Source organism: Zalophus californianus, chromosome 11 (genome assembly GCF_009762305.2).
Source record: "Zalophus californianus isolate mZalCal1 chromosome 11, mZalCal1.pri.v2, whole genome shotgun sequence".
NCBI classification, from domain to species: Eukaryota; Metazoa; Chordata; class Mammalia; order Carnivora; family Otariidae; genus Zalophus; species Zalophus californianus.
Window position 1 is genome coordinate 7,177,437 of NC_045605.1, and position 17,474 is coordinate 7,194,910.

At 40.0% G+C, this 17,474-nt stretch overlaps 1 long non-coding RNA gene across 3 annotated transcripts; it reads right to left on the reverse strand.

The window, feature by feature from the left end:
* Positions 1-2,735: 2,735 nt before the first annotated feature.
* On the reverse strand, positions 2,736-12,366 carry LOC113915184. Of its 3 annotated transcripts, none has more exons than XR_003517601.2 (4): positions 12,171-12,366; positions 11,664-11,794; positions 10,743-10,907; positions 2,736-3,207 (listed from the first exon to the last, which is right to left on the reverse strand). It is a non-coding gene; the product is annotated as an uncharacterized LOC113915184 (long non-coding RNA). The 3 variants fall into 3 exon arrangements; XR_003517602.2 differs by having other exon boundaries at positions 11,601-11,794; XR_004819436.1 differs by lacking the exon at positions 12,171-12,366 and having other exon boundaries at positions 11,664-11,852.
* Between the last annotated feature and the right edge of the window lie 5,108 nt (positions 12,367-17,474).

A 17,474-nucleotide genomic window follows, 5' to 3' on the forward strand; every position in this document is an offset into this window, starting at 1 on the left:
ATGTGATGGTTGATGAAATAAAGCTTCAAAATTACCCCAACAGAGTAGAAAAATTGGCTATAGCCAACAGGATAAAATTTAATAATCATATGTGGATATTCTCATATATAGGAGCAAAATATCAATTATACCATTGTGAGGAGAAGCAAATATGATTAGCCATGGTTTATGTGAAAAAGGCCTGGATTGTCTTCTTAGTCATCACCTTAGGGGGTACTAACTGTGTGAGGCATTTGCTAGAAAAATACAACAATGATAAGAGATTTAATACAAATATAATGTACAGAGCAAGGTAAATAATCTCACTATATTTAGTGGTCCTTGGACCACACTTGAGGGATTTACATAATTCCAGTTGCTATAATTTAAGACATAGTCCAGCAAACTACAACAGTGCTTCTCAAACTTTATCGCTTATGCAGACCATCTTGTTAGGAGGTCTGGCATGGGGTCTGAGAGTCGGCATTTACAGCAAGCTCCCAGGGGAGGCTGAAGCCGCTGGGCCTCGGAGCACTTTTTGAATAACAAGGAACTCGGGTTTTTCCAGAGAAGAGTCCGCACCCAGAGGACTTAGGAGCCTCAAAATCAGCCAGTGATCATTGCTTAAAGAACTGGACCATTTGGCACAGAAAAGATTTCCGGGGGGGGGGGGGGGGGGGGGGGGGGGGGGGGGGGGGGGGGGGGGGGGGGGACCTATTTTGTCCTTAAGTTTTGAATAACTTCCCTATGAATAAAGAACAGACTTGTGCTTTCTTGTCACCAAAGGCAAATGCAGAAGTGGAAGGAGTTATAGGAGGCAGATTTTGGCTAAATATAACGAACTACTTCCTAGCAGATGGAGCCACTCAATGATGGACAGCCCCGCCTCATCACCTCAACGGGTCCCTGCATTAGGAATGCTGGAGCTGGAGCCGCTGTCAGTTAGGCAGACAAAGATAATTCTTTTGTGGATGAGAAGCCGGCCTTGATAAAAATTTAGGATTCCTTTCAATGTTAAGACACTGTGACTCTGCCCCTTATCTGTCTCCACTGGGCTCCTCTTTAACTGTCTTCTTTCAGCCTATTGTTCCAGACCCGTAGACTTCACGGCAGATTCTTTCTTATGAGAAACTGGGGGTGAAAATGCACCACAGTGTATAAAATATGGGTTTATACTGAGAATTTTATATTACCCCATTAATTTTCTTTCATTTCTACATATCTGGTTATTAACCCTCACATGGAAGTTTCTTGGATCAAGACGGTATTCGGCAAGGGGGCAATACTCATTTATGAGCAGGAGTCATATTTCATACTAATGAGGGCGGCAAAGGTTGTTGGAAAGTTGGCCGTGTTACAAAGCAGTTGTGGCACCTAGCATTTAGAAGTTTAGAAGAGATCCTGACTCCTTAGGACGGTTCAAGCATAATCCACCGCAGAATCTGAGGAATAAATTCATTGCTCTCAAGATGCCTTTCAAACCTAGGGTTGGAGAGAATGCAAGCATATCCTGTAAAATAGCTATGTAACTTTTCTTGTTTCCTGTTGTGTCTCTAAATTGATTGGGTAGCTCCAGTATTTCTGAAGCTTTACATTTCAGGGCGATTTTTAGAGAATTGGCACCCAGAATCAGGGTGAAGGTACTTCATTAAGCTTATTACTGGAACTGAATCGATGCTTTTATGCCCTGAGGCAGGCCTGCTGTGCCATCTAATTAGTGATGGAAGAACCAAAGCTAATTCAATCTAGACTGCCTCTCCTGGGACTGAAAAATTGCTCTAGATATCCTGGGCACACAGGCTCTCTCTGAGGATTAGAGCATCAGCATCAGTCCAAGAAGGTCACTGGTGTCAAAGGATGAAGGCCCTTCCAGCACCCCACACCTGAAAAAAGCAGCTTTCCGTATGGTGTGGTTGATTGGAATGAATGCCAACCCAAGAGGCTTCCAAAAAAATACAACAGAAGCAGTGTATTCAAAATAATTTGTCACTTTTCTCTTGACCTAAAGCATCTACTAGAGTCACTGTTCTCCTGGGTTTGAGACTCAAAGATTGGCAAAGGAGACCCCAATTCCTCACCTTGATAGCCAGAAAGCGATGCTAGGTATGGGTAGGCGTATATAAGAATATAGCACAGAAAAAAAAAAAAAATCACGTTCACTTTCAGAAATCCATTTGTCTTTGTAACAATATATATAGAAGGTAACTAGAGTAGATAATCTCATTTCATTGATAAGGACACTGAATTTCAAAGAATCTAGGTGGCTTTCTCAATGTCACTGAGATGCTAAATAATAGAGTCAGGACTCCTTTTAACTCCTAATTTAATTTTCTTTCCATTATGATAGAAACAATTAAGTGTCATATTTTCTTTGAGAACTAAAATATGCCATTAGATTATGCCCATATATTGCTACAATAGGAATTATGTTTAAATATCTCTGCCATTAATATTTTTAATGGAATTTTTTTTATTCTCCCCTTTAAAACATAATTCTCTCAGACAATTCAGAAAATGTTTTATAAATATCCATGGGAATTGAGTTCCCTCTAGGTACACTCCCTTTCACAAAGTCCTCCCTGTGTGCTAGGGGCATTTAATCCTCACGAAAGCCCCATGAATTAGACAATACCAGGTCCATTTGGAAGATGCAGAAATGATTGGGAAAGGTTGAACAGCGGAGGGTCTCACAGTGAGAAAGTGGCAAATTTGTCTCCCCGCCTCTCCCATCCTGCCCCTCCACTCAGTACGGTGAAGTCAGGAACCAAGCAATTTGGCTAATGTTTACTGAACACGTGTATCTTATAGTAGAATGAGAGCTCAAACATGTAGCTGATGGTCATTTGAACCAGTTGACTTAGAGCAGCTTAAAATCATTATTTTCATGATTAGCTTAGCATTTGTACTTTGTCTATTTTTTTTTTACCACTTTGAAACTTGCATTAAATGAGTTAATACATAGTGTGCCTTTCTGTGTTAAACCTTTGAGAGACTGAACCAAAGAGTGACAAAGATGCCAGGGGGTAAAATCCACTGTGATTCCATCTGCACCATCAGCCTGCCTTGTGCCTGGCACCGAGAGCCCATGATGAGGTTTGAAGGATGGGAATTGGAGAGGAAAGACACGTGATGATTACTCTCTCCTTTTGGGCATCCAGAAATCACACATCAGAAGTTGCTTAATGGTCTTGGGTGAAAAATAATCTCTCCAAGCCTCAGTCTCTCGACCTGTAAAAGAGAAGAGCACTATTAGCTCTGCATTCCTCTTGGGATTGCTGAGAAGCAAATGAAATCATGTCTAAAACACTTTTTGTAAACTGACGGGTATTACAAATAGAAGAAATTACATAGCGTTATAAGGTGTTCACACGTTTTGATTTTTATTAAGCATTTTAATTGACTTGACTCTGAATCACCTCCTTAACTGGCCTTGCTCCATTTAAGTGCTAGTTGCAGTAGGGCTGTGTCACTAAAATGAAGAATGTGGTCATAAATGAAACAGTAGGAAGGACGAGGTTTGGGGTCTAGTCCTACCAACAATTTCTATGATATTGCTATATCGTAAGAGCAATGTGACCCGAGGCAAATTACTTAAATATCTCTCTCCCCCTCTGTAAATTGGAGAACTGGCACCTGCTTTTCATAAGCAGGTTATGTATTTAAAGCACCTAACCAGATTTGGGACTGGATATTTGCCAACTGTTAGTCCATTTCCCATAGGCCATCCAATGAACCAATTACTTTTTAAAAGCTGTTGTGACTTGATTCTTAGCTCGGCTCTCCCGCACACAGGGTAGGTGCCCTTGTAACACAGGTCTCAGTCTGGTTTCAGCGCTACCATACATAACTAATATGGTAAAAAACATTGCATGCCATTTCTAACTCTGGTGTTTATACCCAAAGACACCATGGGTGATTTTAAGATAGAGGAATTCTCATCTCTGTTTCTAAACCAAGAGGCTGATATTGTTAATTTATGCTTTTACCAGGGAGTAGAAGGAAGTGACTCATAAAAGCTACAAAGGCCAAGATATACGAACTGCAACCAAAATTTGTGAAACCCTATCAATACTGTTATAATTTTCCATTTCCCATTATCTTAGTCATGTATGTGAATGGGATGAATCCATGGAAAAGTTTTGAAATTTACTACTGACCCTTCCTCCTACCACAATCCCCTCCCCTTGAATTGATGTTAATATCATTTTAGATGAAGTTTAGCTTTCCATCAAATACATACCATCAAAGAAAGCAATACTTTTTAAGAGGTGAAATAGCCCCTAAATGGAATAGTCTTGATGCTTTCCAATCAATGTCCCTAATAGTGCATGCAGAAAAACAGTATAGCTCTCTATGGGGAAGAAATCAATATATCTTAAGTAATTCACTGCAATAAGGAAAGATAGGTTCAGGAAACTGCATGTTTTTATTGTTGTTAGGTTTGGGTTTTTTTTTTTTTTTCCTTGTTTCCTATAATTAGCTGACTGAGTTTTACAGTGGATGTGATCATTATTCTACCCAAGTGGCCCATGTAAATTTACTGTAATTCCACTACCTCCCACGAGGCGGAGACATAGCACTAGAAATGAGCAAGCTGGCCAGAGGACCCCCCCCCCCCCCCCCCCCCCCCCCCCGCCATCCATCTGAGTACTTTTTTTTGTGGCTTCCTACATGAATAATTCCTGTATTCAGTTGTGGATTTTTAAAATCTCCTCAAGTATAGCAATGAAAATATACAGCTATACAGAGACAAATACTGGCAATCCATGTGTCTTGAAGAGTCTCAAGCCACTGCATCACCTGGGTGGGTATAAGACCTAACTTCCCTATAGCTATATCTTCATTTTTAACATCCTGTCCATCAAAGTTCAAAAGATGGTTGCTTATAGAATGGTATTTTCTCCCTAGAGAAAAATATGGTATGCAAATAAACTCCTGCCCTTTATCATTTTAGCTAAATCCTACCCTTTATTTAGGGTCATAACATATCTTCCAATAACATCTTTCCTGATGACATTCACCACATTTTCTCTCTCCCTCTTTGGCATTTTATAAGAGGTATTGCTTATATAGGAGATGACACAGAAAAATAATTAAAAATTCATTTTTGAAGTAAGATATACCTACATTTGAACCCTCATTCTGACAGTCACTATTCTTGTGACTCTGGGCAAATTATTTAGTCTCATCCTTGAAAGATGAGGGTAGAAGGTAATGATATCCATTAAGACAGTGGTTGTGAATATTTAAAAATTAAATGCAGGTGAAATATTTAGCAGAGTGCCTAGAAAAAATATAAGCACTAAATAGAAATCAGTATTATATAATATAAATTTAATTAGATGACACAGGTTGTACCTTTTCTCTGAACATGATATCTCTGCTAAAGAGAAAGAAGAATTTCTTACTAAATGTATGACTACTGCAAAGCTTTGTGATATATTGCATAGTAGCTTGGTGGGCCTCAACTAACATGATGTAAATACAAAGTCCTATGAAGAGGTTTTAAAAAAACAAATGAGTAATTATCTACTAGGGGGAACCTGACTTGGCATGTCTTCCGAAAACAACTAAAAACATTTAGCTGACCATTACTTCAGTGAGTTCACAGCATGACAGAGCTACCCCGAACATCCAGAGATGTTATAAACATTGTCTTCCACTCTGTACTTGTCTTTTAACTTTATAGTATTTTCTGTCTTCCAGACAGTTGAAATCCTTGTGACCTCCTTAACAGGTGGTATGCCTAATGTCAGAAGAAGTAGTCATAACGTATCATATACAATAGCCATGCTGACTGGCTAGCTGTCTCCCAAACTCAATCTGTCTTGTTCCTAGGTACACTTCTTTGCGATTAGGTGTGGCCATGTGATTTTATGAACCAAAGTGATGCGCACTACTCCAGGCTAGGTCCATAAAAATGCCCATATGCTTCATGCTCTTTTTTTCTTTTTCCTAACTTGATGTAGTGAGCATAATGACCCCTAAGGTCATGTTTCAAAAATAGCAGAACTATAGGAGGTAGTAAGTCTGGCATCCTAAATCAATGCTTGGAAGAGAGCCACCCACCAATCAGGAAAGTCCTCTTTAAACTCCTGTTAGCAAGACATCAACTTCCATTGTGTTTAATCCTTCCCCATCTTTTTGATTTGTTTGCTACAACAGCTACCAAACCCTAACTACTTCAACTGGTCCACAAATATCTGTAGTGTTTGTTTGGATTAGTGAATCATATTCTAAGGAGGGTACTGGGAAGCGTGAAAAGTTTTAGAAATAACTTAAGATACTAAGGGAATTAAGAATTTAAAAATCAACTGGAGAGTTTTTTTCAAAATGCATGCTTGTTAAGAATTCCCAGGTGATTCTGATGTATTCTATGTTAAAAAAAAATCATTAGTTTAGAACCCTGACATGGAGAGAATGATTGAATGAGTAGGGGATGATTTTTCTGGACAATAGAAATGTGATGATAGTGATCTTCATGTGTCTGAAGGACTAACATGAGAAAGATTTACATTTACACTGTGCAGAAAGACTGCTTTATACTCATACTGGGAGAGACTGACCAGAATCCACAAATGGAAGTTACAGGAAGGGAGATTTGTGTTCATTCAAAGGAAAATTTTATCATAATCATAGATTTTCAAAAAGTAGAGCACCTGCTTTTGAAGTAATGGGTTCTCCCATTCTTATAATATCCAAGCAGAGATGATATGAAAGTATCTTTACTATAATGTTCTTTACAATCACTATTTCATCTAAACTCATAACCACTCTGTGGGACAGGCCCAGTTTTTATAGATGAGAGAACTAAAATACATAGTCATTAAACTGCCCGCCCAGTCACGGGGCCAGAAAACAACACAGGTGAAGTGTTAATCCCTGTCCTCAGACTCAGAAACTAGTTCTTTTTTCCATTGACTATATATATATGTGAGTAGTTACTCTCGGACATAAGATTCTGTGAAAAAGATGGGAGGCTCTTTAATGGCAGAGATGTTAATTTTATCCTTGTTTTTATTCATACTTTCATTTTGCTAAGTACACACTATGTGCTTATTAAACACATATTTAACTGAACGTAATTGACACCATTCTTCTAAAAGAAAAATGTCATAAAAAGTACGTCTTTTTCTTCCATTTTCACATGTAGGAGAGCAAATGTTGCCATCCCAAGATAGGCATTTTCAGCATATTGATTAGTCTAAACTGGCTATTTTTAAGAAACAGCAGACACAGGAGAAGCTCCGAAACCCCAGTAGAAGTTACCTTTTCTTAAGAGACATTTAAATGTGTAATGGAAATCTCCATTTGTAAGGGTGTCTCCCTCAGTACCAGGAAGAGGGAGATGACTCTAAATCTCTAGAAACTATTATCAGTAGAGAAGGCATGGACTTAAATCTGCATAACAACCTTACTCTTGTTTACTGTGCTTTGCCATGTAACCTCCCATAACTGATTACCCTACTCCCAGCATCTTCTAGCTGGAGGTATTTAAGGAGATAGCTTCAGCTGGTTCAGGAACCAGTCTTGGATCTCTCCCAGAAAACCTATATATACAGGGGGTATACTTGTTATTAAACTTTTGTTTGATTTTCTACTGTTAAATCTATCTCCTATCACTTTAATTCTTAGTCCAGCTAGAAGAATCTTGAAGGGCAGAGTAAACTTCTTCCTTCCCAACATGCACAAAACCACTGCCATCGTAAATAATGTGCACTGTAGAAGCAATATAAAGAACATGGCCCATGCCTTCCAGATGAAACACAAAAGCAAGAGTCAGATACTTGAGTTACTAGTAACTAAAAATATACTTGAATTACACTCAGAAATCACAGCAAGTTTTCAGTGCTGGTCTGTGGTGTAGAGTGCATGGGAGTAGACTCCTGGAGACCTCAGCTCTGCCTGGAGCACTTGGGCCAAATCACTTAACGTGCTTCCATAGCCTCATCCAGGAGCCAATCAGTGGTTTTCCAGTGGCTGATGACACCACAAATAGTGAGGCCAGACTTTATATACCTCCTGAATCTGATGAAGCCTCTATATCAGACCATCAATTTGCAGGAAATTGACAGGCCCATATCTAAAAAGGGACGCAATTAGCAAAATCAGACTACAGGAGACTCTACAGGATTAACATCTTAGTTTCTTTTTTAAAAAATTCAAAGAAAAATAAGAGATGGACAGGATACATATAAAAGACATAAATGGCATAACAATCAATTTTAATCTTATTTGGATCCCAACTTCAAATTATAGGGGAAAAAAAAATATTTTAAGCAAAAGAATGGAAATGGTGTGAGTCTGTCTATATAAAGTTTGAAGATAGGGGTGCCTGGGTAGCTCAGTCGGTTAAGCGACTGCCTTCGGCTCAGGGCATGGTCCTGGAGTCCCGGGATCGAGTCCTGCATCAGGCTCCCTGCTCAGCAGGGAGTCTGCTTCTCCCTCTGACTCTCCCCCCTCTCATGTGCTCTCTATCTCTCATTCTCTCTCTCAAATAAACAAATAAAATCTTTAAAAAAAAAAGTTTGAAGATAAAACTCATCTGTGCTTTAGAAGTTACTATAATATTTTGTTTCTTTAATCTCTACTCTCGTTCTGTGGGTATGTTCAGATGAGATTTAGTGAGCTGCATAGTTATGGCATTTTTCCATATATGATCATTCAATAAAAAGTGTTTTAAATGACATGAGCCTGGGTCCTATAAAGGTAAATTGTAAGAGAGCTAAATGAAAAAAATTATCAAGTTCCTTTTAGGTTTGTCAAGGAAGCCTTCATGGAATGATAGAATTGTTTAAAAACATTCAAAAAGGGGCGCCTGGGTGACTCAGTCATTAAGCGACTGCCTTCGGCTCAGGTCATGGTCCCAGGGTCCTGGGATCGAGCCCCACATCCAGCTCCCTGCTCAGCAGGAGGCCTGCTTCTTCCTCTCCCACTCTCCCTGCTTGTGTTCCTGCTCTTGCTGTGTCTCTCTCTGTCAAATAAATAAAAATCTTAAAAAAAAAAAAATTTGAAAAAAAAAGAATCTTGCTCAATAAAACTAGATACAAAGAGCACAAGATTTATATCATATGTGAGAGCAGACATAAAGGCCAGAAGGTTGGGAAAATGGAAAAAAAGTGAATTTCAAGGGATATACGCACTGAGAAGGGAAGAATCAAAAAGATTGTCTGTATCAACCTGGAAACCGAAGATGAAAACTAACATTATCTCTAATTATATCTGTATCCACATAGCCATTATGCAAAATAATCTCATTTCACATAGGCACTGTCACTGCTGTGGACATTGGCTCTATTTTAAAGACGTGGTGACTTGAAGTGGCTCTCACAAGGACGTTGGCTGGAGCGCAGCATTAAACCACTGTGATCTTCTGGCTGGGCCCCTGTGTCTGTTTCATAAACTGGCCTTGCCAAGATGAAAAAGGTCATGCCATCCACAACCTGAAGAGGCATGTCTGAGACAGGACAATAGGAACAGAGTCTGTCACTTCCCCTCCTATATACAGATGGATTATTTCTCGTACTTCTAGCCAGACTGTTTCAACTCTATCTGTGACTGAGCTATGGGTGATGCTGAAAATTTTACACCCAGAATACGAGAATGCCCCCTCACCCAGCAAGTCAGCACACACCTTACGGCAAATAATAATTACAGCAGTTTTCCTTTGTCATTGTGTCTCTCTCTGACGGAAGTAAAGCTAGTGACTCAGAACTCTGGGCCCACGTCATGGGGGAGTGGCCGTGAGAAAAGAAAAATGAACAAGGCCTGAAATGAGAAAACCTGGAAAAGGACTGATTCAACCCGGAGAAGCCCTCTGTCCACCTAAGACCTTTCTGCCCCCAGGCCCGCTGATATTAGATAGAAAACAAGGTCACGAGGCTCTAGGACCAAGCTGAGAGAGACAGTCATCAGGGTAGAGTATTTGCCAAGACTTCCATCACAGAAATTCTCAAACTAGTCCTCAAGAATTGAAATGGTCAAATACACACCTTGGAAGAAAACATTTTCAGACCAAGGGGGAGGAAGAGGGCAATGAGGGGCTACTGTTTAATGGGCGCAGAGTCTCAGTCTGGGAAGATGAAGATGTTCTGGAGACAGATGGTGGTGATGGTTGCGCGACAATGTGATTGTACTTGATGCCACGGAACCCTACAATTAAAAATAGTTAAAATGGTAAGTTTTACATCATGCATACTTTACCACAATAAAAAAAATTTGCAGAAAGAATTCTGGTAATGAAGAACTGTAAAATAAGAAATGAGAAGGTGGTCAGGTGATCTAAGGCCAATTTTTAAGAAGTCAAGAGGTCCAGCTCCAGAAGCAGACTCCTAGTTTCAAATCCGGGCTTCTGACCTCCACCCTTCTTAGCTCCGAGAGACATTAGGCAGATCACAAAGTGGCTCCAAGGTTCAGTTTCCTCACCTGTAACACGGGTTGATGATAGCATGTAACTTCTAGGATTGCCGAGAGGGGTAAATCGGATAATCCACATTGACGTGCAAGTACAAAGTAAGTGCTCAGAAACTCTTAACTATTATGTTATTGTCATTCCTGTGTGGTTCTTACTGTTGACAACTAAACCACTGCTACAGTGGGAAGCTTCAAGAAAGCCCTCAGGAGAAGGGAATGCTACCACTACACATGTAAATCAGTAGGACATTTATTAAATGCCTGTGAGAATGCAATGCTCTGCTCCATAGTAGGGAAAAGCGAGCGAATCAAAAACACACCATATGCTTTGAAGAAGCTTACAATCTCACCGGGGAGATGAAGTACACACATGAAGCACCTCGGCGTTGCTGCGCGGATGGCGATATCCCAGCCTTCCTCTGGTGTCACACTTGAGCGAATAGAAAGCCCTTCTGTGAGTGGCGTGCTTGGCCTCTGAGAGGAAAAAATTCTTCTCTACCCTCAAGGTCTTCCAACTGGATGAAGAATTAAATTTACATGAGACAGATGAAGAGGAGAAAAAAACCCAAAGCTTTATCACGTGCACACCGAGGCCCAATGATGACATTGAGACCTAAAGAAATGACCACGGCAGGCAGTTTTTATACTTTTGAGACAAAGAGACAATAAATCTGTGAGGAATTGACAGGACAAAGAAAAAAAAAAAAACTTAACTTTGGGAGTTTGAATTAGTAAGGAATTCTAAACAGAATTTGGGCTGTGGTAGTAAATTAGTGAAAAGGCAATAAGGGTTGGTTGTTTATACAGCTCTAAATTTCCCATCTCTGGTGAAAAGGATGTCTCTTCACCTCCTGGTACAGAGAAGGTACCTTTTACGTGGGAGATTTATTTCCTGCCTTCAGGGGGACAGAGGAGGGTCTGAGTATTCTTAACACTGGCTGTCTCTTAAGTAACTTTTATTTGAAATAATCAACATGCCGAAATGGCACACTTTGGGAAGGCCTGCCTTGGTCCCCACAGCCCACAGCCCACAGCCCACCTCCACCTCCTGCAAGTGCCTGCACCTCTCTGAGCCTCAGTTTCCCTGTCCACACGTACAGAGAGATTAACAGTAGCTATCTCGGGGTGGTTTTGATGAGATTAATGCACATAAAGAATTTAGGACAGGACCTGGCACAGATTAAGCCTTCAGTAAAAAATTACCTTACCTAATCAATAATCCGAGGACTCTGTGTGTGCTCTATTTAGGGTGAGGAAGGTTAAAGACTCACTCGGAGTGTAGCTAGGACATAGCAGAGCCGGGAGTACTGCCCAGAGCAGGAGCCTTGGAAGCCAGGGTCCTTTCCACGGTACCATAGCCAGCTGTGTGGTGTTAGTGTCAAAGGAGTTCTGAGAGTAATTCCTACAGCCACATAGAAGGTGGTTAAGACAATGTCAGTAGAGTACTAGAAAACACTTCATGAGCAAAGTGGAACATTGGGAGAAAAAGCCAGGATATTCACATATCAGTACGTGACTGGGGACTTACCTGTCAGTCTGTGTAAACACTTAACGTGCTTCATCTCTTCTCTCTTTATGACTCAGAGACAAGTGTTATTAACCCCATTTTACCCGATGGTAAAACTGAAGCCTGGAGTGATTTTAAAACGTGTGGAATGTCACAAGGTTAGGAAGAATCAGAGCTGGGATTTGAACCCACTTCTGTCTGATTTCAAAATCACAGCCCTTCATCAAAGAGAAGAGCACTCTAGATGAGGGGGAATACCTGAGCTCCTTACCAGTTTGTTGGACAAATGCCAAGGTTGGGTCTGAAAGGCGTCCTCTGAAAGGAGACCTGGTCTCCTCTCTGAAGTAAGATTTCAGGCAGATGAAGTAAATCTGAAGTAAGATTTCAGGCAGATGAAGAGAGATGTGATAACCTAGGGATGAGAGGATTTTTTTCTTTTGTTAAAAGGAGACTTTCACCATCACATTCCCTTTCTCCCCACAAGTTTGGGCAGTAATAGTCCTCTTTTTAGACCTGTTTTTTCCTAAGAATCCAATTTAACTTCTGTGACTAACTCCTGCCAGATAATGAATACCAGCAGTGATCCAGGAAGAGTTCATTCACCTCATCAAAGGAAATGGCTTCATCCTAAATCAAAATTGAACCTGACTCACTACAGAATCAATAACAGCCATGGCCAAGGCCAGAATCATGTCCTTGAAGGCCAGAATCCCTGACATCACGCACTAACAGGATACTAGGGTAAAAGTTCAGGGATGTTACTAAAAGCCACTTTTAGAATATGCTTAAATAAAAGCCTGTATGGGCATGTGATCTCATCTTTCTATAAGGCCTTTGAGAGAAAGGAATAGCTTTTGAATATCTTTAATTTTAATTAAATTGAATTACCTAAATACAAGTTATGGTAGAGTACAGGAGACATTTATTTAAATGGAAATATTTATAGATTTCTACTTTTTGTAGGGTTATTAAGTTATTAACCACTTCCCTCTGAGTCCTCCAAAGAACAATCTTTCATCTGGCCAAGCTGTTTTTCACAGACTAGTCTCTGAACACTCCAGAGGAGGAAGCCCAGTCCCATCTTCTCATCCTAATCCTGAGAAAGAAGGCAGGCTCCTCCAGGGACTGTTGGACATTAGACCTCAGAAGGAGTCCATATTCTTTGTGAGAATTCAAAGGGAAGTGGTGAATGCCAGACTTCTTTTCCTTTTTACCCAGCTTTGATCTCTTTCTCCTGCAGTGATGGCCCCAGGAAAACCCCCATCTCCAGAAGATATCTCCCTCTTACAAAAGTCTGACCCATAGATGCCAAAAAACTGCCTGAGTAGAATCTTCCCCATTGGTTGAGAAACAGTGATCAGGGTGGCTAGGAGTTGAGAGTCGATTCCTGAGGATATGCGTGCTGACAAATTACTTCTCAGCAATCCCAGTGGTTAAGTATCATCAGACAACCGGTCCTTTCCATACTGGCACATAAAAGACTATCCCCTGTGTAGAGGACCAGTGACCAAGATAATGACTAGTGCTGATTACAGTCAAAGCTTCCCTTGCCTACCCATGTGGTTGCCTCTAAAACAGTAAAATAGTGTTTCTACCTCTGTTTCTTAGCTGCCTCTTTTGACCAGTAAATTAAAATAATCTACTTCCTGATAAAGACACAAATCCAGAAGATTTAAATCGTGAATCCAGGCCTTTCTAATTCTGTTTAATGTGATAATTACAGGACTTTCAGGTCAGTAGAACCAGGCAAGAGCAATTCAGAGTTTTAGGTTCTGGATCTAGAATTTGGTGGGAAGAGACTTACAATCTAATTGGTTCTGCATCATGATCACAAAGCAAACCATTGTTAAATGAACCCCCCCTCTTTTTTTTAACAGTGTAAAGGTATGTTATGTAAGTTGAGGTTCCACTCTTGGAATCTTGAATATGCATCTTTCTATATATTTGTTAAGTACATAAAGCTAAATAACATAAGAGCTACAATACAATATTCCTTTTAGGAGATTTTTCTGCATGCGATGAATTGGCTGAGGCATCTTTAAATGTAATTTCAATGATATTTAAACTAAAGATGGTTATCTTTTCTTAGTTAATATCCCTAAGGCAAACGTAAGCATTCTTCATATGTCCAAAAACCACTTAACTGTGCTCAAAATTGGGTCATCTTAAATTTTTTAAAAAATAACCACCATGTGTCATATCCGGAGCCTATTCTGTGCTTATATAACTGTTCTCAAACTATAAAACACACTGTACTGGACATGAAATGTGTGTAAAAGAACATTGGTTTGGGAGTGCAGTTAGTCCCTTGGACCCAAACACAAAGATGGGCCAAGTTGGTTAGGTCTATGAATTTGGGCTTCAGTATTGTCCTAATCAGTGTCATCAACATCTAAAACTATGGATGAGACACATACATATATGTATGTATGTATGTATGTATAGTGTGGAACCCAAGTAGGAACCAAACTGTCAGTACAACTCATTTTTTTCATGAGTTGGATCTTAGATACTTTGAAGAAACCCACTTTTTCAAAATTAAGAAGTGTTTTTTTTTCAAAAGGCAATTTAAAAGTATTCAGAGAAAAAAATGTTTGATAAAATGAGGAACACTAATGTGAGAATTTGTTCATTCATCACATGCCTATATGTGTCGAAACTACACGACATACTGGCAATATAAGATAAATGTGCTGTCCTTATTTTTGAGGAGTTCTAAGACTAAACACGCACACATCCCACACAGGCTGGTAGGTCCTGACACAGGGATGGAGGAGCTATTCACTGGGAATGTGGAGGAGGAGGAAGAGGAGTAAACCACAGTGGGTTAGGAAGACATCTCCAACTTGCCTAGCGTCATCAAACTATAGAAATGGATTATACCCTAACCAGAGGATGGCCCTGAACATCAGATAACACGGTGCATTGGCCAGAATAGTGAAGAGCGTTGGAAATGTGTGAGCATCCTCATATTAGTACTCAGGCATGAAGAGGTTAACTCATTCAAGCTTATATGAGTTAGGAATTTGGAGCCAGTAGGTAAGGTTCACCAAGAAATACAAGCAAAGGCATTTAACTGAGTTTAGGAGAGCCTTCACATCAATGTGGATATTTTGTAAACAGATCTATCCACTACAGAGGGATCAAAGGCGAAAGAGAAGCAAGCCCAAGAAAGATCTTTTGCAACTAAAGAGATCTTGAGTCCAAAAGTACCGAAATAAGGGCTGAGACTTAGCCCTGTGTCATCTATGTCTGCGGTGAGTTCAAGGTCTCCAGAACCCTCACAGGGAAACCAAAGCTAAAGACTTCTTAGCCAAGAAAGTGTATGTGGATCATTGAATTTTGCCTGAATGATATAATCCCTAAAACATATTAATCCAGGATTAGTGAGTAAATTAGCTAATAAAAAGGTTCATTTTTTAAACAATATTATTTAGTTATATGATTGTGTAGATTGTTTTTAAGTGTTTTTCTTGTTGGGGCACCTGGGTGGCTCAGTCGTTGGGCGTCTGTCTTCAGTTTGGGTCGTGATCCCAGGGTCCTGGGATCAAGCCCCGCATCGGGCTCTCTGCTCCGCGGGAAGCCAGCTTCTCCCTTTCCCACTCCCTCTGCTTGTGTTCCCTCTCTCGCTGCCTCTCTCTGTCAAATGAATAAATAAAATATTTAACAAAAAAAAAGAGTTTGTCTTGTTATATATATATATATGTTTTATATTTATATGTATTATGTGTAAATATATATAAAATCATTGAATGATGTGATATTCCCTTTCTTTTGGCTACCCTTAGGGAAATTTGGATTATTGACTCATGTGGCCAAATGTCCAACAAAATTGTTTCCGTGGTGGTAGCTGTTCGAGATGTAGAGATAATATCTAAGATGAAATAGAACAGCCCATGAAAATCTAGGTCAAGGGTATGGGAACTTTCTCTTACAAATCTGGACTGAGAGCTTCCCTTGAAGAGATGAAAACTCTGACAAGGCCAGGTCCCCATTTCCACATGGAAACAACTGGCAAGAGCTGCCCCTTCTCGATAATCTGAGCGCTCTGCAGACCATCTCGGTCCTCACAAGCCAAGATTAACGTCACTGGCCTGGTCCTGGAGATGTTTGGGTTTGTAATGCCTCATTGAGGCTTATAGACTCACATCCAGAGTTCCAGTAAGCATCGCACATACTTAACATTCTTATTCTTTAGAGGAGAATTTATTTTTATTACTTTGGAATAGACTCCCTTGCCTTTTTGAAATATTTTAGTTCTTTGAATTTTAACTAGAGATTGGAACACTGACGGTCCTTGTCTGTATTAGCGAGCCACTTTGGAGCATCAGTTTGCCTTGGAACATACTGTAAAAAGTAGAGTGGAGAAATTCTGGACTCCAGTGTCTAATTCCTCACGCCAAACCACAAATTTCTGTTTTACCTTCTAGCATAATCAAGAAGGAAAGTTCACAGCGGCTGATTGAAGAGATTGAAGAATAACTCCTTAGAAATGAATAATAAACACCTGGTGAGCCTGCTGTCTCCAAAGCAAGACATCCCCTGACATTCAGTATTAATGGTATGACCTATATATTGTTGGGAAAATTAATGAGTACATATTTCAAGTAAAATCCATTTAGTAAATGAAAAATGTTTGAGTTCTACACCATTATCCTCACAAAGAGGCAGACCAACGTGTATGCATTGGTAGAGTCAGGAACAGGAATACAATTCACATCACAAAGCATGGAGACAGTTAGAGTCTTTGCCATAGCATTGATGATGTCCTTCCATGTCAGGTGAAGTTCTTAATGCCTTTGCGTTTTCAGTAAAATTGAGATCCTTGGGCAAAAGGAACACCTACTGTAGGTAAAAGCTCTAGTATCAAGGACCTCAAACTCTGTCATTTATTTTCCTACTTGCATTTCAGAAAAGAAAAGAAAACAAAAATCTTTAATGATAAGTATTCCAGCTTAGAAGGTTAAGAGATTTGGTTTCATTTTCCCCATTTGGAGATACCCCCTACCCCGCCTCTGGCATGTGCTGTGACACATCGAAAACACAAATATGTAATCCAGTAATTCCTATGGAGAAATCCTTAAGACAAACCAAGAAAAAGTGCGAAAATACAAGAGGATTTGGAATCCCTGATGCTCATATGAAGTCATTGGAAAATGAAATGTTCCTCTTTTGAGATCATTCCTGGGGCATTTTGTTGCCAGTCCCAGACACAACTCCTACGTCAGTTTCTCTTAAACAGAGAGGAACTTGGAAGCTCATTCAAGCATTTTAATGACCTCAGATAGAGAGCAAGAGCCTGGGGGATTTTTCTGAGTCAGAAGGAAACCGCTGTAGGGTGAGAGTCCAAACCCTACTAAGTTACCAACTACGAGAATAAGGCAACACCAAATGGGAGAAGTTCTCACTGTTTTCCAGGGTAGCAGCCTTTTATTTTCTCCAATTCACAAGTTCATTTTGTGACTACAGTGCCTATCAATTACAGGAGTCATTTAAACTCCGAAGAGAGAAAAAGAAATGCACCGTGCAATCCCTAGGCCCGGGGCTTTGTTCACACATCAAAAGGGAGGCATCC